The 22,830-nt window shown below is 40.6% G+C and overlaps 1 protein-coding gene across 4 annotated transcripts in view; it reads right to left on the bottom strand.

Moving 5' to 3' along the window:
- The window catches only part of LOC116984662 (uncharacterized protein C11orf24 homolog), a 38,747-nt gene extending 17,179 nt beyond the window's left edge, over window positions 1–21,568 (bottom strand). The window contains exons 1-2 of one of the 4 annotated variants that reach the window (XM_033038951.1): window positions 21,177–21,568; window positions 18,340–18,429 (exon numbers count right to left, since the gene is read on the bottom strand). The gene's annotated coding sequence lies outside the window, so the exon portion shown is untranslated. Of the gene's footprint in view, window positions 1–3,844; window positions 3,992–7,580; window positions 7,696–18,339; window positions 18,430–21,176 lie in introns of those variants that run through there. The other 3 variants (XM_033038952.1, XM_033038955.1, XM_033038953.1) reach the window with 3 other exon arrangements.
- Window positions 21,569–22,830: the final 1,262 nt, after the last annotated feature.

Here is a 22,830-nt window from a genome sequence, read left to right as displayed (position 1 = left end):
GAACGCAGAATAGTAACAAGCTGGAAGATTTATCACAACAAATTGTAAGTCAGTCTTCCATTCTCTTGCTGATTGCAGATACCGACAACCCTCAGAAATAAATTGAATTTCTGATTTTAAAACCTCATATCTGATATTATTTACTTCCAAATTGTGTACATTATTAAAGACATAATTTTTTTGATTGCTGAGTATTCCATTTATGAATTATCATTATAATGCCATCGACTCTTTGGGGATATGTCTTTGATTAACAAAGATGTTTTTTTCTATAACAAATAGTGTATAATGTTGTAGAGGAATACATTGTATCAAATGCTGAGAATGAAAAATAAACCTGGTCAAAACATGTTTGGAAATTTTGCTGAAGAATAATGTTTCCCGGGTACAAATCCCTTTCACAAATTAAGGAATAGCTTAGAGAAATTAACTAAAAACAAAATATAACCATAAGAATTAATCAGGTTTTTAAACTTTGATTATACAAGGCCTCTAAACCAAAATATGGAAATGAGTAGTGGCTGTTAAATGGTACCTTGCATCTTTCACCTTAACTTATTTCTACAAATTTTAAGTGGAGAATTCCCAGACAAAAGAACTCAAATGACAGCAACAGAAGTCGACCAATTGGCCTCTCAAACCTGATCGGCCGTTCAATACAATCATCGTCAACTCAATCTTAACCCTAGTCACTCCCAAGGCCCTTTTCGTCCTTTAAATATCTGCCAATCTCTGCCTTCAATATGTTCAAATGACTGTCCCCACAACATCCTGTGGAGGAGAATTCCAAAGAGTCACAAAGCAAAATGTTTTGTTATTTCCATCTGAAATGAGCTACTCCTTATTCGGAACTATTTCCTCAAAGATAATAACCGAGTTGAGTTTAGTTTTTTGTCACGTGTGCAGGTACAGTGAAAAGTTTTTTTGCGTGCTAACCAACCAGCAGAAAGACAATGCATGATTACACACAATCAACTGGGTCAATGGGCCGAAGAATGTCAGATTGAGTTTAATTAAGATAAATGCAAGGTGTTGTATTTTGGTAGGTCAAACCAGGGCAGAACTTGCACGGTATGTGGTAGGGCCCTGGAAAGTTCCACAAAGTTGACATGTAGACAGTTGGTGAAGGCAGGGTTTGGACTGCTTGTCTTTATTGGTCAGGGTGAGTACATGTTACAGCTGGACAAGACAATGATAAGGCCACATTTGGAGTACGGTGTACGGTTCTGCTAGTTCTACCATAGGAGGATGTTACTAAACTGAAAAATGTGCAAAAAAAGATTTACGTTGATGTTACCAAGTCTGGAGAGCTCGAGTTTAGAAATACAGATTAGTTTAGAGATACAGGATGGAAACAGGCCCTTTGGTTTACAGATCGAAGAGTTGCGAATTGTAAAGCTTGAGGAGGAAATGTAAATGAAAGGAGAGGGGACGAGAGAAATAGGTGTGAGTACGACAGCAGGGGAGAAACGCATTTATTAAAGAAAATGTTTACTAAAGTTGAAAAACACAATTTATATTTTTATAAATCTAATGAATTTGCTTGATCATCTTATGATTTTCATTTTGTCCTGTTATTATCTCCTTTATCTGTGGATTACAGGATTTTCCTAATGACTGCTGTTAGGCTATAGGTTTCCACTTTCTGTCTCGTTTTTTTAGTATTACAATTGCTATTTACCAATTCTGTGGGACGTCTGGAATTTTAGTTGGTTACAGCCAACATCTACCATGTCTCTAGCCACTTCCTTTAAGACCCTTAGATGTAAATCCACAGATCCAAGGGATTTGTAAGCATTTTAATCCATTAGGTTGCCTTTTCCATATATTTCTATTTGTTTAAAAGTTCCTCCAACCCTAGAGTCCTTTGAGTCTTATGAAATGAAGATTGATCCAAAATAATTATTTAGTATCTCTGTCACTACTCTATTTTCCATTATTAAATCCCCAGTGTCATCCTTTGAGGAATATCATAAGCTATTCTGTGCCATTTTCAATTTCTTCCTGTCTGCTTTATTTTATTTGCAAGTTCACTCTCTATCTCTCTATACTTTTTTCACTCATCCTTTCCAGGCTTCTAGAAAAAAAGATCCTAATCATCTAGCCAACCATTAAACTTCTCAACACTGTACAATAAAACTCTGATATATCCATGCACTATTGAAATAAATTCCCACTGTTCCCCATCTGGCTCACCTGGTTCCCATTCAATCCAGCATGCACTGTGAATTATATTTTACACAATATCTATTTACACCATATAACATCTAATAAAGTGAATTAAAAGTATGCAAGGATTTTGAGTAAAATCCAGTAGTCCTGAAAATCTAACGGTCTGACACCAAATGGTGCCAGATTATGTGAGTTTTATTTTTTTGTCTTTTCTTTCAATTTGAATCCCTCTTTACCTTACTTAGCTGGACATAGATGGTGCTTTCTTCTCATTGAGCATTCTTTCTCACCAGAATATACCTTTACTAAGATTTTTAAAATACCTCCACTTACCCTTTAATCCAGAGTAGAACTTCACTTTAGCCAATTTCATCTTCATACCATTGGCTTTGTGAAAGTGCTGACTTTTGCCCTGACCAGTTGCTATTTCCACCCAAACTCATTTTACATTTTGAGCTTCTGAGCCAATATCAATGCTCACTACAGCAGGCATTTTATCCTTTGTTATCAAAGCTCCCCACCATCTTTTGCTTGCTGCCTAACCTTCTGGGATGACAAATAACCCTGAATTCTAAGTTTCCGCCCTTGGTCACTTTTCAACCATGACTCTACAATAGCTAATCAGACCATACCCATTTATTTCTATTTGTACTGTCAACTGATCAATCTTGCCATGATTACTGTGCACATTAAGATAAGAAAATTAAGAACGCTATCATTTTTCATTATCCTACCTATTTGCTAGCTTGTATGCACTGCCCCTTCCCGAAACACACTGCTGTATCATTACCTTGTCTTTGCTCTGCATTATGGCCTTCCTAGTTGAATTTCCAAATATCCTTTCACCTGAACCTCCACCTTCTATTCCCACCTTGGCTCCGTCTTTTCCGACTCTATCCTTAGAGTCCCATCCTCTGCTAAGTTAGCCTAAGCGCTACCAAGAATGACACATTTTAAAATAATAAGCAAACAACTGCATACAAATTACCAATAGCAAAGTTCAAGTGCTTTAAAGATTAGGCAATGTTTAGTCATTTCAAGATGGGCTGTTTCTGTCTCAGTTTCTTCCAAAGAGCTAAATTTTCAACAATGGACATTTCAAGGGTACATTCGTTAAAAAAACAAAACTATTCATTAATTTGTTTTGAGTGATGGACAAACCTGTGTATGAATTTACATGCAGAAAGAACGGGGTTCCAGACAGTGGTTCTACTGGAGGGAAGATCACAGGCAATAAAATCAATGTTTAAAGCTGCAGTATTAATTGTCTGTGCAGACATTTTAAATCAGAACAGAACAGTAATATAGATCTGCAGGTTACAAACGCAGACTCTGTAAGCAGTAAATAACTCTATTGGTGTCCTCCAGATTTTAGCTAATCAGTGACCAATATCTTATCTCCAGGGTCTTGATAACTAAACAGGCCTCACATTCCATTAACCTATGCAGTTTTGCACAGAGTCCAGAAAAAAATACCAGAATGGTTTTGAATTTACAGTAACCTACCAAAATAAGATATGGAGTATCATAGTTGTACCCTTACAAATATAACTAATTCTGTGCATATTTAGATTTCTTTTAAGTATCCCAAATTATACTCTCAGATTGAGACAGGCTGAATTTCATCCAGCTTCTTCAGCAATGAGACGAATAAAAAGTTGATTTCACATACACAACTGTTCGTGTATATTGTACTGAATTGCACATCAATCCTGGTGACATTGGCGGGGGTCATAGCACTGCAGGTTAGTGATGCAGCTACTGAAGAAACTGCATACCTTACAAAGACTGCACACTGCTCAAGAGGATAGGTTCCGAGAAGAGGATAAAAATTGAACATTCTGTTCAGCCAAATATAATTACATTTTAAAGCCTATGTGTGTTTTTTTTAATGATTTCCAACTCCTGTAACTGTATCTTTTTTTTTTTTACTGATAAGATCTTTACAGCATAGTAAATAATTTTGTGAGCAATTGCTTTCACACTAGATATCGCAATGCCTCAAGTGAAAATGTCAATTTGGTACTAATTTAAAAGACACTCTTGGTTGTTGAATCACAGTCCACCAGGAATTGAATTCAATTCAAATATCATCTCAACAGGTTAGATTAATTATTCTTTCAGGTTACTTTCTTTCCAGGCCTGAATTAGTAAATGCATTAGAAATAATACATGTTAAATATTCCCATGAATCTGCTTTGCTAAATTTCTACTGTACCACATCCCTATATATCAGAGTGCAAACTGTGAGCACCAGAACTTATGCCTATCCTCGCCCAAGTCCATGTCCAGCAGAGATCATTTAATCAGCACCAGCAACAGGAGCCCTCCCAACACTTGGAACACTGCTGTTTAGAAGCTGAGATCACATTATGCAGTACAGTCCATGGTTCCACGCCGTCCTGTATTCAAGTCAGTTGGTGCATTTTCTTAGTGAGGCACCAGACTGGCTGAAAGTTCAATTTTAGTCTTCCATATTTTGTTTTAAATCTATCAGCAATCTAAGCAAAAGAAACATTTGAAAAGCATATTCAGTCAATGCCACGAAGGCTACATTGGAAATGCCGAACGAGAACAAGGTCTGATTTGACTATAACTCTCTCACACATTATTTGGCCTGTTTTTCCTGTCAACGTCATGCATTGTTTTTGAACACTATCGCAATTTATCCAGAAATACTTGTACCCAAAAAACTATATCCAATGGATCAGTAAATTGGAGGGATTGGTAGGCAAAATGGAGGACACATTTCACATCATATTCCACATGTATACTAATAGCGCCTGGCTTTACCCTTCTCATTCCATTGCCAATGATACATTGAAGTTTTACTACACTTCCACCTCAACAACATTATTCATCATCAGTGACTTTTCCAAACATTTCCTGGAACCATCTTCTGCACCACAGTGCAGAAACTCAAGTTCACCCAAAATTAATCCCCCGTCTCGCACTAACTCTCACATTATCCATTCTTTACACATTGCATTAACTCTCCGCCCACAGGCATTTCAAATTCTCATCAATGTGCTCAAATTTCTCCTGGGGTTTCCACTCTGTGGCTTCGAGGATCTATGCTCCAAGCTATAAAATGTCCTCAAAATTATATACTTTGTGAATAAATATATATGTGATTTATTGGTAACGTGTCTTACAAGATTTATATTCATCACTGTGAAATGTTTTGCACATTAGTGCTACTATGCAAAGGTAACATCTTGTTTTCTTGCTGCTATTGCCACTTACCAGAGCTATACCTCAAGGTTAATCTTACTGGGAAAGTTGTAATTAAGTGTAGTGTTACTGTGGAGCAGGTAGGCAGGGTATCCTGATTCACTGAAGGCACATGTGACAAGCAAAACCCAGCAATTTTAGTTATTTATCTTCTTGCTCAAGCTCATTTGCACCCTGATGTGTAGGACATTTCTCACCAATATTGTTGTATGGAATACTGATACAGAAGATTGGCATGTCCCTTCTCCAAAACAAGATAAATAGAAGCAACAGTTCATAAGATCATGTGATTAAAGAGCAGAATGAGGCCATTCGGCTAATCAAATCTACTCCGCCATTCAATCATGGCTGATCTATCTCTCCCTTCTAGCCCCACTCTCCTGCCTTCTCCCCATAATCTCTGACAACCGTACTAATCAAGAATTTATCTATCTCGGCCTTAAATATATCCACTGACTTGGCCTCCACAGCCTTCACAACTTTCTGCAGCAAATAATTCCACAGATTCACCACCCTCTGACTAAAGAAATTCCTCCTCGTCTCCTTCCTAAAGCATTAAATGGGTTCACACAAAATTTAGTTCAAGTTTATTGATTAAAGTCTGGCAGCACATCTTCTGAGCAACCGCTCAACTTCAAATAACCCTGGCCAAGAAAAAGCAAGGATGTAGCATTTAAAAACTTTCTACGAATCACACCTGAGCTGTTTAATGAGCTGAAGGAAACTGTGGGTCCCCTGCTGGAAAAAAATGTTTTTAAATGCAGACAAATCCTCCTCTTGCAGCACATTCATCAGGTTATCATACTGTCCAAGCATCAATCATCTTTGCAAGAAGGGCTTCACCCACTGACACCTCTTCTTCTACTTCCTCTTCACCCTTGAACTTTCCCTTCTGCCTTTCTTGAAAGGCTGATGAAGCAAAAGGGCTGCTGCTAACAGCAGTAGATGTACTTTTAGTAACATCCACCTAACTTGTTCCTTCCCTGCTCTCATGGTTCAGAATGATTAAAATAAAATTATTGTAAGAAAAAAAAAAATTTCTCTGCTAAAAGAACTCTGCAACTATGATTGAGCATGCCCAATTAATATTAACATGCTTATGTTAATATTAACCTTTTTTCCACCCAGTTTTATTCCACCACGGAGGTCTTACCTTCCACTACCTGCAACCTCCGGTAACCACCTTCAACTATCATCGCAACCGGCTTCGACTAAATAATTACCGATTTTTAAAACAGCAACCTATTATTAGTCGAGGCCGGTTTCGAATTTTGGGTGGGGCGCAAGGTCTCCAGAGGTTTCCGTTCAGGTTTCCTAAGTGGGACAGGGGCTTTAAGCAACCTATCTTTCGGCTCCTCTCACTTTCTTCAAGTTAAAGGGTCAGCAACGGGCACTCGCATGGACTTCGGCTATGCCTCTCTTACGTTGGTTACATTGAAACAAAAGAACCCTGGCTCCTTTCCCCAACTCTCAACAGAAAATTGGAAGAATGTCATCTAAACAAAATTAGTTTAATAATCCAGAAAGCATTAGTCATGAACTGTAGCAACTTCCCATGAGTTAAACAACCTCAGGAATCTCCCTCTCACGGAACTCGTATTCAACAGTCTTCTACCCAGGAAGCATCAGACAGGCCAAACAGGAATTCTTGTCAAACCTCAAACAATTCACCTCAAAGATCCTAGATTCACCTGGCAAATCTTAAGATAATCTTCCTTAGTAAATTCAACACCAAATTTGGAAAGGACAGAGTTCTGAAAAGAAGTAATTTGCATAGGAGGTTTAGGGAAAGATATAGATTCTCCCTCTGACAAAATACTTAGAACATGACCATATTGTCAACTTTAGGTAACTAACATAAACCACCACCACCCCTCCTCCCTTCCCCCAGCACCCCATTCTCTTCCCTGTGCCCCAGCTGGATGTACACATATTTCTGCCCTTCCCCTACCTTTCCCTTTCCACGTATATTCCATCTTCTGGCTTCACAAATCGCACTTTTTCCATAATCGCACACCTTTTGTTTTTTCATCTCTGACTTTTCTCCTGCCTATCAAAAATCCCATTTATCTGTACTACCTACAAGTTGCCAGGCTTTGTACTGTCATTCCTCTTTTCCAGCTTTCTACCCCACCACAATCAGTCGGAAGAAGAGTCCTGATCTGAAACGTTACCTATCCATGTTCTCTGGAGATGCTGCCTGATCAGCTGAGTTACTTCAGCACTTTGTAACTTTTTTTGTAAACCAGCTCCTTATTTCACCATATTGTCAATACCAGTCCAGATACTGGCACCTCCCAGATTACATCATCATCCGAGCAATGAGTACAAAGATGTCATGTGACTTGGGCGACACTCAGGAACCAACAACTGCCAGACTGCTGTGACACCTCCCTCAATTTGCCTCCAAAACAGTAACTGCAATGCCTCTGCGGAATAATAAATACACCAGGACTCCAAACCAGGTAAAGAAAGCTCTGTGCACTACAAAACCCTTCCCACAACAGTAGAGCTAGTCTATGGGACGTAGCAAATAGTTCCAACCAAAATCTGGTGCTCCCCAACAACAGGAACTATACGTTTTGCACAGTCAAAGCAAAGTGCTGGAGTAACTCAGTGGGGTCCGGCAGCATTGCTGCAAGACATGGATAGGTGACATTCTGGGTCAGGGCACTTCTTCAGATTGATTGTCGTTGGGTGTGGGGTGGTGGGGGGGATTAAGAATACTGGAAAAGAGGTGCGGGCAGGACAGTGCTAGGAAAGTTAACTTTCCCCACATCTTTCCCAGCATTCACCCCTCCCCCCACCTACAATCAGTCAATAGAAGGGTCTCAACCGGAAACTTTGCCTTCTACAGATACTGCCTGACCTACTGCAATATTCCACCACTGTGTTTAGCTCAAGATTGCAGCATCGGCAGTTCCTTGCATGTACATTTTCTGTAATGCCTGGTCAGCTTCAAAATCCACTACAATTGGTACTCAGAATAAATATCCAAAAGATTGCTAAGAACAGAAAATGCTGAAAATACCGCAGGTCAGGCAGCAACTGTGTGAGAGTGGTAGAATTAATGTTTTAAGTCCTAAAACCTAAACAGTAACTGCCTTCTCTTTCATCTGCAGATACTGCCTGACCTGTTGTTTTCCTGGCATTTTCTGTTTTAATGTCAGATTTTTGGAATTGCCATTTTTTGATTTTATATCTAGAAGATTAAGGGCCTTCACCATCCTGCCATCACTGCAAACCACCACCCCTCATAATAAACATCTATCATAAGTCCTGGGTTAATATAGATAGATCACTTCCTTTAACCTGGGAGCCAACTTTCAGATTAAGCAAATAATGATGACAAGATCCACCTCAAACACATCAGCATATCTTTTGGCTTTCTCCAGAAAAGTGTTTTTAAACTGAGACTTTAAACCCAGCACCATGCTCTAGCTTTAACATGGTCCAGAAATCCCCACCCTGATTGTAGAGAGATGGGCAAATTACAGCAGGCACCTCAAAGTATGGGATAAGCACCAGTAATGGTGTCTGCAAAATCCTACAAATCCACAGGAAGAACGGGATGGGTTCTAAGGATTAGCTATTCCTTTTTTCTTAATTTCAAACGTAGACAGTAAGCAAATAATCATCGTTCCCAGACTAACATAGTCAGATTCCCAAAGCAACAACTTCTGACAACCATTTGGACAAGCCATTTTCAAGCAAAAGACAGATTTCTAACTAATTTCCAAAATGCAGTTTCATCACTATACCATGGGAATCTTTGATCCAAGGCTCCTCAAGCTGACATTGAAGCATTCAGGTTGGCGCCAAGCATTTTGTGACTCTCTATCTTGAGCAAGTAAACATAGAAACATAGAAACATAGAAATTAGGTGCAGGAGTAGGCCATTCGGCCCTTCGAGCCTGCACCGCCATTCAATATGATCATGGCTGATCATCCAACTCAGTATCCCGTACCTGCCTTCTCTCCATACCCTCTGATCCCCTTAGCCACAAGTGCCACATCTAACTCCCTCTTAAATATAGCCAATGAACTGGCCTCGACTACCCTCTGTGGCAGGGAGTTCCAGAGATTCACCACTCTCTGTGTGAAAAAAGTTCTTCTCATCTCGGTTTTAAAGGATTTCCCCCTTATCCTTAAGCTGCCTGTGACCCCTTGTCCTGGACTTCCCCAACATCGGGAGCAATCTTCCTGCATCTAGCCTGTCCAACCCCTTAAGAATTTTGTAAGTTTCTATAAGATCCCCTCTCAATCTCCTAAATTCTAGAGAGTATAAACCAAGTCTATCCAGTCTTTCTTCATAAGACAGTCCTGACATCCCAAAAATCAGTCTGGTGAACCTTCTCTGCACTCCCTCTATGGCAATAATGTCCTTCCTCAGATTTGGAGACCAAAACTGTACGCAATACTCCAGGTGTGGTCTCACCAAGACCCTGTACAACTGCAGTAGAACCTCCCTGCTCCTATACTCAAATCCTTTTGCTATGAAAGCTTACATACCATTCGATTTCATCACTGCGTGCTGCACCTGCATGCTCACTTTCAATGACTGGTGTACCATGACACCCAGGTCTCGCTGCATCTCCCCTTTTCCTAGTCAGCCACCATTTAGATAATAGTCTGCTTTCCTGTTTTTGCCACCAAAATGGATAACCTCACATTTATCCACATTATACTGCATCTGCCAAACATTTGCCCAATCACCCAGCCTATCCAAGTCACCTTGCAGTCTCCTAGCATCCTCCTCACAGCTAACATTGCCCCCCAGCTTAGTGTCATCCGCAAACTTGGAGATATTGCCTTCAATTCCCTCATCCAGATCATTAATATATATTGTAAATAGCTGGGGTCCCAGCACTGAGCCTTGCGGTACCCCGCTAGTCACTGCCTGCCATTGTGAAAAGGACCCGTTTACTCCTACTCTTTGCTTCCTGTTTGCCAGCCAGTTCTCTATCCACATCAATACTGAACCCCCAATGCCGTGTGCTTTAAGTTTGTAAACTAATCTCTTATGTGGGACCTTGTCGAAAGCCTTCTGGAAGTCCAGATACACCACATCCACTGGTTCTTCCCTATCCACGCTACTAGTTACATCCTCGAAAAATTCTATAAGATTCGTCAGACATGATTTACCTTTTGTAAATCCATGCTGACTTTGTCCAATGATTTCACCACTTTCCAAATGTGCTGCTATCCCATCTTTAATAACTGACTCTAGCAGCAACCAGGAGTGAGTAGTCATGAAACATATCAACCCAGCCACCCACTAACCACTCTGCCTGTCTCACTGGTGCCAAAGTACATCAAGGCAGATATAGCTGTTAGAGCTGCTGTCACCCACCCCACCAGATTACATTTGCCCATCCTCAACAGGTTCCACTCATCTCAACCCTCCTTATCTTTGTATCTCACTCTCCTCTGACATCAGTCTGAAGAAGGGTCTCAACCTGAAAAGTCACCCATTCCTTCTCTCCAGAGATGCTGCCTGTCCTGCCTGAGTTACTCCAGCATTTTGAGTCTATCTTTGGTTTAAACCAGCATCTGCTATTCCTTCCTACAACAGTAACACTTATCTCCTGCCAGACCCAACCTCACCCCTCCCTCTCAGTACAGGCTATCTCTGTTTTACAATCTCAATCCTGATGCAGCGTCTTTGCTCCAGATTCCAGCGTCTGCAGTCTCGTGTCTCTAGATGTAGCTGACCTGGCGTGCTGTCCATGGAGGTAACATGTTCTCTTGTGGGTTTTCTGCCAGGTTCTCCAGTTTCTTCCCATATCCCAACAGGGATGTGAATATGCCATTATAGATTCCCCCTCGTAAACAGAGAATCGGGGTAGTTGATGTAGATGCGAGAGAAAATAGATTATCAATAAATATGCAAGGGAATGGGACCGACGGGATTGCCAGCAGACACAATGGGCTGAATGGTATCCTTCTAAGTCGTAGGACTATTAAACAATTTAAAAAATTCCACAGAGGAACATTTGTCATCTGAGAATACACAAATAATTTGTACCGACCCTCAAAGTTATTGCCCGAGGTGGAAACTGTTTATCCATTATATCAACAAACTACCTCCTCCACTCGAACACCCACAGTGACGGCATATTGTACATCTGCTTGCTCAGGGCGTAAAAAGAAATGTTAATGTTATTTAGCAAGTAGTTTAATTACAGAAATAGGAAGCTCATTTTAAAAGAAATCAGCAATGTGATCATTTGCTTACTGCCTACATGTTTGAAATGAAAAATAGCTAATCCTTGGAATCCATAACATTAAGATTTGAACTGATTTTTTAATGAAACAGTGCATAGATAGCCAATATTATGAAATCAGGTAAATCTTAATGTGGAACCACAGCAAAATATTCAAAATAAACCCCTCTGGCAGTTCTTTTGGAGTTTCAGTTTTGTCCAAGGATCAATAGATTCCTTACAATAATTCAAGGTTCAGATTGTTGTAGGTGTCAAATGTGAAGCCAGCATTTCCTTTGAAATACACCTCAGTGCAACTGAAAACTTTATATGGAGACAGTAGAAACTACAAATGCTGTAATCTTGAGCATAACACAAAGTGCTGGAGGTTAATGTATGAGGAGCGTTTGAAGGCTCGGGGCCTGTACTCGCTGGAGTTTAGAAGAATGAGGAGGGGGGAAATCTCATTGAAACATACTAGGTAATGAAAGGCTTAGATAGTGTGGACGTGGAAAAGATGTGTTCAGTAATGGGAGAGTTTAGAACCAGAGGGCACAGCCTCAGAATAAAAGGACGTACCTTTAGAATGGAGAAAAGGAGGAATTTATTGCACCAGAAGGTGGTGAATCTGTGGAATTCATTGCCACAGATGGCTGTGGAGGCCAAGACATAACATTGGGTATTTTTAAAGCGAAGATTGATTGACTCCCTACCTAATCAGGAACCTAAGGTTATGGGGAGAAGGCAGGAGGAGGTTGAAAGGGAAAGGTAGATCAGCCTTAACTGAATGGCAGAATAGACTTGATGGGCTGAATGGCTTAATTCTGTTCCTACGTCTTATGGCAACGTTTCACAACCGGGGTTCCCTGGAACGCTAGGGTTCCGCGAGAGGTCGCTAAGGGTTCAGAGAGGAATAGTGATAAATAGGCTAATCATATGTAAATGCATTTGAGTCATTTTTATGTTTAATTTCATATTTGTAATTTTATTATACACATACTGCATATTCTTGGAAAATTCTTGGGTATTATAATAGTCTTCGACCTGTTATATCATTTAAAAGTATAATAATCATATGGAATATATTAAGCGACGTCTATACAGCGCCAGTGTGAAACGGCCTTTAGTGGTCAGTGGACAGGAGCTGCACGTGATGGATTTGTGTATCAAGTGACTCGATTGAGTACAGACGCATGTCTTGTCTGTGTTTCCTGGCGTGCAGGTACAGTCCCTCATTCACCCACGTTATTTAGTAATTTTTACCCATCATTTAGGGATGTAATCTGAATTTTAAAAAATGTTTATGTTTATTTTTGTTAGTTTATCAAAAGTTTATTTATGTACGTTTTTGTTAGTTTACGAAAAGTTTATGCGTGTTGTTTTCTCTCTTTCTCTCTCTCTCTCTCTCTCTCTCCCCTCCAAGGTTAGTTCTTCTGTTTGCCTTTATTTGCTTCAGTTTTATTTGATTGTTATCTATCGTTATTTATCATTTTTTCTTTTTTTTTTTTTTGTTTTACAAAAATGTCTGACCGTCCAGTTAACAGAAAAACATATTATGTTTGCCTTATGAACTTTAAGTTTATGAAAGAGAAAGAAAGAGATTAATAAAGATATATTATAATTTTTATGTAGGGGTTCCCTGAGACATGAAAATTATTTCAAGGGCTGCGCAAGGGTTAAAAAAATTGAGAAACGCTGTGTTATGGTCTTAACTCAACATGACAGGCAGCAACTGTGGAAGGAACTGACAGATTACCTTTCAGATTGATCCAAAATAGTACCTCCATTCTCTCCACAAATGCTGTCCAACCTGCTGAGCTCCTCCAGTAGTTTGTGAAAATATTTACATTTCAATGGCATGAGGCACTGTTTGATGCAATTAATGCTAACCTGTGTAACAGTGATAAACTGGATGGACCAGACTTAGTTTAGTTTATTGTCATGTGTACCGAGGCACAGCTAATCAACTGTCTTCTGATGACTGATGATTGTCTTCAGAAATGCCAGGTGATAATCCAGTTTGTCATCTGTGCAAACTGGATTATCACCTGGCATTTTGCAGAATGTGTTCTCCTTAACAGCAAGGCAAAAATAAAACTATTCTGTCTGAAGAAGGGTTTCGGCCCGAAACGTCGCCTATTTCCTTCGCTCCATAGATGCTGCTGCACCCGCTGAGTTTCCCCAGCAATTTTGTGTACCAAAAATAAAACTAGTTTGTTATTGAGGGGAGAAAGGGGAAAATGATACCTGGAGGCTGAGAAACCTGGAAACACAAGGAGTGCAGAAACAAAGAACTGCAGATGCTGGTTTACACCAAAGATAGATACAAAGTACTGAAGCAACTCAGCGGGTCAGGCAGCATCTCTGGAGAAAAAGGATAGGTGACATTTCTATCCTTTTTATCCAAGTTATTCCAGCACTTTGTGTCTATTTACTCAATGAGCCAGGTGACCTGCCAGACAATTCTTCTATATTCAAGTATACTAATTCAAAATTATTAATTAAAAATGGTATGGCATGCCATGTCAATCACCTTTCAAGGGCAAGCTCTGGAAATATTTCTGGTTTAACCAGAAGCTTGCTTAGAGATTGGGTTTATATTATATTATTCAGAATCTGTGGAATACATATCATGGTGATTAGCTGTTCACCAGGCACACCTCCTATTTAACTTAAGGTATCAAATGTCGTATTGTTTGTCGGAAAATGGTTTTAAAACATCACACTAGTTTCACAGCTTTAATAAATGTAGGAGTGTACAGAACAAGGTCGCTCAGTGAGGAGACCAGTTTTGAATTTGGGTGACCAAAGAAGATGGATGAAATTTCATGCCCAATTTACATTCCTCCTGATTTTCATTTCATTGGTAACAATGGGACAAAGAACAGCTGAATCAATTACAGGTTAAACACAGATTTTCCCGCAACTGATGGTCTGCCTCCCTTATAATCCGCACAAAATTAGGAGAACTCAGTTTAAATTCCCTGAGTGGCCACAGATGGCATTGTGAGTGGCAAGCACTCTTTCCGGTTGTATTTCTCCGTCGTGAAGGTATTATTTGTTTATATCTGAACATTGAAATCCCTCCTTGGCCTTGTCTAATTCCATCACTGCTGGCCCAATGTTTAAGTTTATCGTGTTTCAACTCTGCCTGGCCCCCACGCATCACCCTACAACCCCGCCTCCTACCATTCTGGTCAATTCTCCGCTCACACTTGGAACGCTGAAATTCCTGTCAAGCCTTCTCTAACTCACTGGGCACCTTTACAAGGCTGCTTCCCAAAATCCCCTTTCAAATGCGGTCTTAATTTTCTCTCCTAACTGTTTCACAAAAACAGTGCAGTAGACCATTGTTTTAACGACCCCTTTGTAACAGGTTGGATATAGCAGACAGACCTGCCGACCCATCCCCAGCTCCCACCGTCTCCCCAGCTGTTTAGAGCCCCAGTTTCCGAGCCCACCCGTAACTTGCAATGTGCAGCTCACATGTTGCCACTGGGAACAGCACTTTCTTCAGATCGTGGCCACTGACAGAATACACTTGGTCACCGTGGGACTCTCTCACCTCTCACCTGCTGTCGCTTCCAAAGTGAAGTATGTCGGCGGCTCCAGGAGAGATGGAGGGGAAGGATGCGGAGGGGGAAGAGGTAGACTGGGCAGGGTGACGGGAGAGGTAGGTGGCAGCGGTTGAGCGACTGGAAAAAGCTACCGCCGACAGCAAAAAAGCAGCAGGGAGATGAGAGGGAACCCCATTGTGACAGAGCGTGTTCTGTCGGTGGCGGTCTGAAGAAAGAGCTGTCACAAGGGGCTAAACGTGAACCGCAACAACATCTGTGTCCCTGGACCGTGCGGTGAGTGAAGGGCCCGCTGGACAACTATGCAAGTCGGGAGTGGGGTTGGAAGTCACGACTCTAAACGGCCTCTCCGAGGTGCAGCTTTTTCACACAGAGGGTGGTACAAATATGAACCATCTGCCAGAGGAGGTGGTTGTGGCAGGTACAATAAAACAGTTAACAGACATTTGACTATGTACACGCATAGAAATAGTTGAGGGATTTGGGTCAAACACAGGAAAATGGGAGCTGTGCAGATGGGCATCTTGGTCGGCATGGACGTGTTGAGCTGAAGAGCCTGTTCTGTGCTGCCCCAATGGTTTCCTGCATGTCTCCTTTCCCCCCCCCCCAATCTTATTGGATTTCTTCATAATCCAGGTGATAACTGGTGCATTCACTATCTGTGCAGCCACTTTCTTTATTACTCTGGGTTGCAGGTCATTAGGACCGGTGGAGTTTTGGTTATCTGCTCCTTTTGATTGTCCAGTCCATTTTGTTTTTTTTTTTTAAAGGGCTTCCCTCCCTCTAGTCCATCAATCATCCATTAATATTGAAATGTTTTTGTGGCTTCAACCATGAAACAATTGCATAGAATCCTTGCCACTTCCCCATTTTCCATTATAAATTCCCCAGATTCATTTTGCAAAATGTGCCTTTTAATTTAGCTACTCTATCTCTTTTTATATATCTGCTGAAGCTCATGCTGTCTGCTCTTGCATTATTTAATTGTTCATTCTATCACTTTCTATCTTTTCCCTCTTCACCTTTAATGAATGTTGGAACAGAATTAACACTTGTAGTTAAAGATCAACATCTTTTGATGCATTTAACCAGGATAGTTACATAGCCCGCTCACATTGCAGATAAGTTATTTCCTTTGGTCAATGAGACGGCAATCCACAAATGTTAGCGTCCACTTGGAGTTAACAGAAATTGGAAAGTAGCTGCCCTCCTTCAGAAGTTTTACAAGTATCTCTCTCTGAGACTATAATACATAAAAGGACAGTGATATGACATGATACATGCTCCCCTAATAATTGTCAGTTCAAAGAGTGAATGGGGCTTGGCTGTTCCGTGTGTAAGTGAAAAAACTGGGTACATTTTCAATTCTGCCAAATAACCTCAAAAAAATTGTAAGTGTGGTGTTTTATTCCTTCAATGTGTAATTGCATAAGATTCTAAAATTAAACATTTTTAATTGGTCTTCATCTCACATCTGTATCCCACCTTAATCCTACCAGTTTTCCCTCTCTTAAGTAAAGTGAATTTGCATTTGTATCGTATCCTACAAACATGCATTATCTGATGCAGAATATGTCTGATCAATGCAAGTTGATTCACAACAGGAAGTGCCCAGTTGGATTTTCTGAGTGGTGCAATTTGACGTAGAAATGATTGTAATAGCTTTCTACTGTGGGGAGGGGTGCAATACATTTTGATCTGCTTAATGTTGGGGAAAAAATTTGTGATCAAATGTCTTGGTCCCAGGCTTTCCTGCACCGGAAGATATTCCATGAAATTATAGCTACTGTACCACAGAAAGTGCCAGCCAGATAAAACTGAGCATGACAAATAGCAGCTGACTGCTTCACGCCGACTTTCACAGCATAGTACTAACCAAGTATTGATTAAATGAGGGATTCAGTAAATGAACAAAGACACTACTTTCTGCACCACGAGTGTCATCTGGGATGTAAATTAACACCAAATCTAATTAACCCACTGATAGCTAGGTGCCTTCTAGAACTTCAGATTCAGATTCAGAAAACTTTATTGTCTGTCGTAACAGAAAATCTTATTTGACGTGGCTCAACATACAACCAGGACAATGTACTGATAAGCAGTCATACAACACAGATTTCTGCGAGCACACACAGTGTGTATAGATCTTAAAAGCAAGTATAAAGATTAAAAACTGTAAATATAGACAAGATAAAAGTTGTGGATACGTGTAAAGTGACAGTGCGTCAGGGTTAATTTGTCCCTTGTTCATTTTTTATTTAAACTGTTTATGGCAATGGGTATGAATGAGTTTTTGTGGATGTTTTTCTTGGATAGGGGGACTTTATATCGGCGGCCTGATGGCAGAAGTTGGAAGGACTTGTGCAGGGGGTGGGTGGGATCCTGTGTAATGAGGTTGGCTTTCCTTTTAACTGCCTGGGTGTGGAGTACTGATAATTGATTTTGAGTTTTGCCAGTTATTTTGCTTGCTTGATTAATGATCCGGGAAAGCTTTGATTTGTCTTTGACAGAGGTGAGGGTGAACCAGGATGTGATGTTAGAAAGTACATGTCAAACAAGTACATTTTCAATAATCATGAAGGTAGTCAGAATTTTTGAGACAGTCAATACAGTGTTGAGAGGGAAGACACTAACAATATGGCCATAGGGTCACCAAATACAGAATAAGCAGTGAGGGAGGCGAGAGCAGATAGCTAGTCATACTGAATTTTGCTCAGACTTGCACAGTACTGCTAATGAAATTGCATAGTCTTAATGTATCCTCTCAACTAAGAGGGATATATGATGCACAAAGACTAAACCAAAGGGGAACATACTTGAGCAAGGATGGACTGGCCAGGCTGGGTGAATACAGCAAGATCTCCAGATGCTAAACTCCCAGTTTCAATGAAGGAGAAATGGGCTGTGCGTGCAAGCTACTCTCACTCGTTCTAGTTCTAAAAAAGGTACCACGGGGGATATATGTGCGGAAGTTTTACCCGCATCCCAGTTCTATACTTTGTCCCAATTTTAAAATGAGTGTCCCTTAAACATTGATTCATTGACGAAGCTTCTCTCTGAAGAAGGGTCTCGACCAGAAACGTCACCCATTCCTTCTCTCCAGAGATGCTGCCTGTCCCGCAGAGATACTCCAGCATTTTGAGTCTACTTACCCAGTCAGTTGGGATCATCTCCACCAAATCTTCTTTGCTCCCAAAAGTATCAATGTTATTTAAAAGCAAAATGCTTCAGCTGATGGATATCTGAAATTTAAAAAAAGAGAATACTGGAAATACACATCCATGGAGAAAGAACAGATTTTAGTTCAGTGCACTAACCTCGTCATCAGAACTAGTGGAATTTGGATATCAAATAGGTTTTCAATTGCAGGTGGACACAAAATGCTCGAGTAACTCAGCAAGGGTAGTCAGCATCTCTGGAGAGAAGGAGTGGGTGACATTTCGGGTCGAGACCATTCTTCAGACTGATGGCTGAACTCTCGTCGGAGAGAGGAGAACGTCTTCAAAGTAGACATACCTTGAGGAGATTTCACAGTGGAGCAGACAAAATGTGTAGGAAAGAACTGCATATGCTGGTTTAAACCAAAGGTAGATATAAAATGCTGGAGTAACTCAGCGGGACAGGTAGCATCTCTGGAGAGAAGGAACAGTGACGTTTCGGGTCGAGACCTTCAGATTGATGGCAGATTATGGGAAGAGAAGTTAAAAAAATCTCCATCCTGGAAAAAAAAAAGGAATAGACAAACTATTGGGAACGCTAAGGTTTTTAATGAGATACAGCCTGCAACAGACCCTTCGGCCCACCGAGTTCATGCGACCACCCATTCACACTAGTTCTATGTTATTCCACTTTCTTCACCACTTCCCACACATTAGGGGTAATTTACAGAGGCCAATTAACCTGAAAACCTTGGGATGTAGGAAGAAATCAATGGACAGAGTAATGGAGCCTTGTGATACTTCATACTCTTCTGTTGAAACACCAGTTACAAGTCCAGGCTCATTTCCCAAAACCAGTTCCAATATGGTCCCTCTTCGAGTTGGACTGTCTACATACTGTTTTAGGAAACCCTCGTGAATACTTACAAATACTGTCCCATACAAGCCTTTTACACTGAGTAAGTCCTCGATTAGGGGAAAGTTAAAGTTGTTCACTACGACAACAATATTCTATGTCTTACTGTAATAGTTTCTCTCTAAACAGCAGCAGACAGAGGATATTAACTTGACCAGGTTATTTTTAAAGGGAGAGCAGGTTTGAGAGCATAGAGAGAAAGCAAGGTGCTTATTCTACCCAGAGAATGGTCACAATCTCATTCCACTACGGGAATAAGTTTTCAGATGTCTGACATCAAAAGAAACTTGAGCTTTCTGTCTTAATTTCTGCAACATAATATATTGAATAAGAAACAGATGAAGGCTCCACAAGTTTACACATAGTAGGTCTCTAATATTCAATGATTTATCCTTGTTCTGGGCAGGATTGTGGGAAGGTAGCCACTACTTAAGTTCTTCACCCCAAGAGAAGCAAGAATTTACTTGAAGGATTGTAATTGTTACAGGTTCTCCCCAAGGTCCAGCATGGTTCCATTCCTGAGAACTGTTCATAACTGAATAGTTTGCAATTCAGAAACGTGGTTGCAAACAGTTTTTCCCAACTAGAAGATGGCTTTAGCACTCAGCAAATCCATCTCGCTGGTCTCCCCAACTCTCATCACATGTACAAGCTGGGCATTCATAAGCTGGGGAAGACCTGTATTGAGAAATAGTAAACATGGTTCAGCATTTACCTATATGGCACCACGTTAGGGGATGTTCAGATATGGAATTAGATACATTCTAAAAATCATTGTTCTGTTCATCCTTAAATGTTAACTAATAGATGCAACAAATAAAGTGTTGCAAGTTAACATTGTATTAAGCTGTAATTAGTTCAATCTTTTAACTGAGCGAAACAAGGAACTGCTAATTCTAGAATCTTGAGCAAAACATAGTGCTGCAGTAACTCAGCAGGGCAGTCCGCATTGTTTCAAATTTTGATAATTCTGCACACATGGAGAAAATAAATTACCAGCGATATTTTTAAAACTACCATGTAACAGATATACAAGCCCAGCGATCATGTCTGTCTTTGAGATATTCATAACACAAATCTAAATCAAGAAAATCAGCCTGACTTCAATCATTTGTACAAGGCACAATCACTTCCAAAATCCAATATTTCACTGCAATTTGTTACAGCCTATCCAAAGGATTCACTTGTATCTTTTCACTTGTATTCACATTTGCTCCAACCTTTAAATACAATCATATGATTTGATCATGACATACATCTACTTAACCATGCATTTATGTCAGGTGACTTAACTATTAAAAATTATAATAAGCAGTATCTCAGTATAATGATCAGGCATTCATGGCTTAATTGGTCCAGCCTCAAAGAATACCTACTTTACAACTTATTCATACCACAAACCCTTGCATATATCCATGCACAAATAATCATATAAAAAATTGCAATGAACATAGAATAGGCTGGAAAATTTCAGCAGATCAGACAGCATTTGTGAAAAGAGAAGCAGTTTACAGTCAGCTCCAGGACCCCTAATCAGGGTTCTGAGGTAGGATCATTAACCTGAAACATTCACTCTGTTTATCTTGTGTATTTGTAGTTAACTTCTAGAGGCGACGAGGACACACACACTACAAGACGTAATGTAAGCGACAGAAAATTAAAAGACTCGTTTTCTGCAACCAAGTCATACACATAAATTACTGGAGTTGCTGAATGAGATAAGTCTGAATGACTGAGGCATGTCATAGACAAGTACAGACATAATGTTATTCGCATTTGAACAAGGAGCCCCTTCTTTCGCATTGGTGAGGGTGTAACTCCACACTTTTTAAATACACCCTTGATTCTTTACATTTAATTATTGCACTAGGCCAGAGCATAACTTTGAAGTTTTAACTTTTACTCTCTAACTTACCATATTGACGAGAAACGAAGTCTTCAGTTTAGGTTACGACTCACTTCACTGAGCACCGGCCCGACTTGTTTCTCCTCTCAGCAGCATTCAAGCAAAGACCAAGCCCCGGAGCAGTCCCTCGCAGGCTGCAGTCAGTCAGTCAGCCTGGCTGGCTGGCTGCAGCGTATCCAGCAAGCGTTCACTCCTGCAGCCTCGCTAGTGAAAGCTTTGCAACGTCACCACATGCCAACACACCAAGTATCTGAGAAAATCCCCGTGCAGAAGCGTTGGCGGAACTGCACAAAGCAGCCTGGAGGAAGAGGTTTACTGCATTGGAATAAATGCAAATCAATAAATACAAAGGGCCTTCCAGATCTCAACCTCGCTTCCCCTTTTGACAGCGATTTTATTTGTAACGCGTGATAATTACGTACATGAATAATAATTGCAGTGTACGTCTTCGGCGGACGCTTGCGCGGAGCTGTTTGCTTGGGGTCTATACTTCTCTTGGCATAGCTTAAGGAGGGCTGCGGGAGCGCTGCCAGCGATATTCAAGGCAACAGCTTTAGACTAGCAGTGAGGAAGTATGGCGTGTTTTTTTTTAAATGATGCATCTGCTCAAAGCAACTGCAAAATAAAAATAGATTGAGCAAAGTCAATCAGCAAATCCACTCACATACACTCAATTTTAACAGGTTCATCTTAAACTATGAAAATCACAATCTATGTTAATAAACAGAAAGCCAATCTTCTGGTGGTGGTGGCTGCTCTGAAGATCATGCTTTTTTTTAAAAAACGTGTTATTTTTATTTTTTTCATGTTTTCAACGCAGAGGATGCCCATTCAGCCCATTGAGTAGGCAGGCTCAGAGCATTTCCATCAGTCTCATTCCCTCTAGATCAATTTCGCTTATTGCCATGGAGATGCGAGGAACTGCAGATGCCGGTTTACAAAAAAAGACACAAAGTGCTGGAGTAAGTCAGTGGGTCAAGCAGCATCTCTGGGGAACATAGGTAGAGAATGTTTCGGGTTGGCTCTGAAGAAAAGTGCTGACCCAAACATCAATTACCAATGTTCTCAATATACTCAACTTCAGCACCAAACAAATTCACATCCTCAATGACTTCAACCTGAACTTTCACGAATGAATTCTCTCTGAATTTATAGCTCTAATTGTCTTCCTTGTCATGGCCCCTCCATATAAACTTCCCTCTTCCTATTTACAGCTACACTTTCCAACTCGCCATTCAGTGTGGCCTTATTATTCCAGTCTAGCTTTTGGAACAGTTCCTATTTTCGCGTGGATTATCTCCGAAAGGATCAACTATTATCCCAAACATATCCTTAACAGTTGAGCGGGTCTCCTAGGAGTTGCTGTGTATGCTGGCATGAAACATTTTCACTATTAGTCATAGAGTCATAGAGTCTTACAGCGCGGAAACAGGCCTTTCAGACCAACTTGCCCACACCGGCCAACATCTCCCATCTACACTTGTCGAACCTGCCTGCATTTGGCCCATATCTCTCTAAACCTGTCTCAATAACCTCCTCCTTAGGCAGCTCATTCCATGCACCCACCACCCTTTGTGTGAAAAAGGTACCCCCTCAGGTTCCTATTAAATCTTCACCCCCTCCCCCCCACCCCCCCCCCCCTCACATTAAACCTCTGTCCTCT

This window comes from Amblyraja radiata, chromosome 20 (assembly GCF_010909765.2).
Source record: "Amblyraja radiata isolate CabotCenter1 chromosome 20, sAmbRad1.1.pri, whole genome shotgun sequence".
Lineage (NCBI taxonomy): Eukaryota > Metazoa > Chordata > Chondrichthyes > Rajiformes > Rajidae > Amblyraja > Amblyraja radiata.
This window is presented reverse-complemented; position numbering and strand designations above follow the sequence as displayed.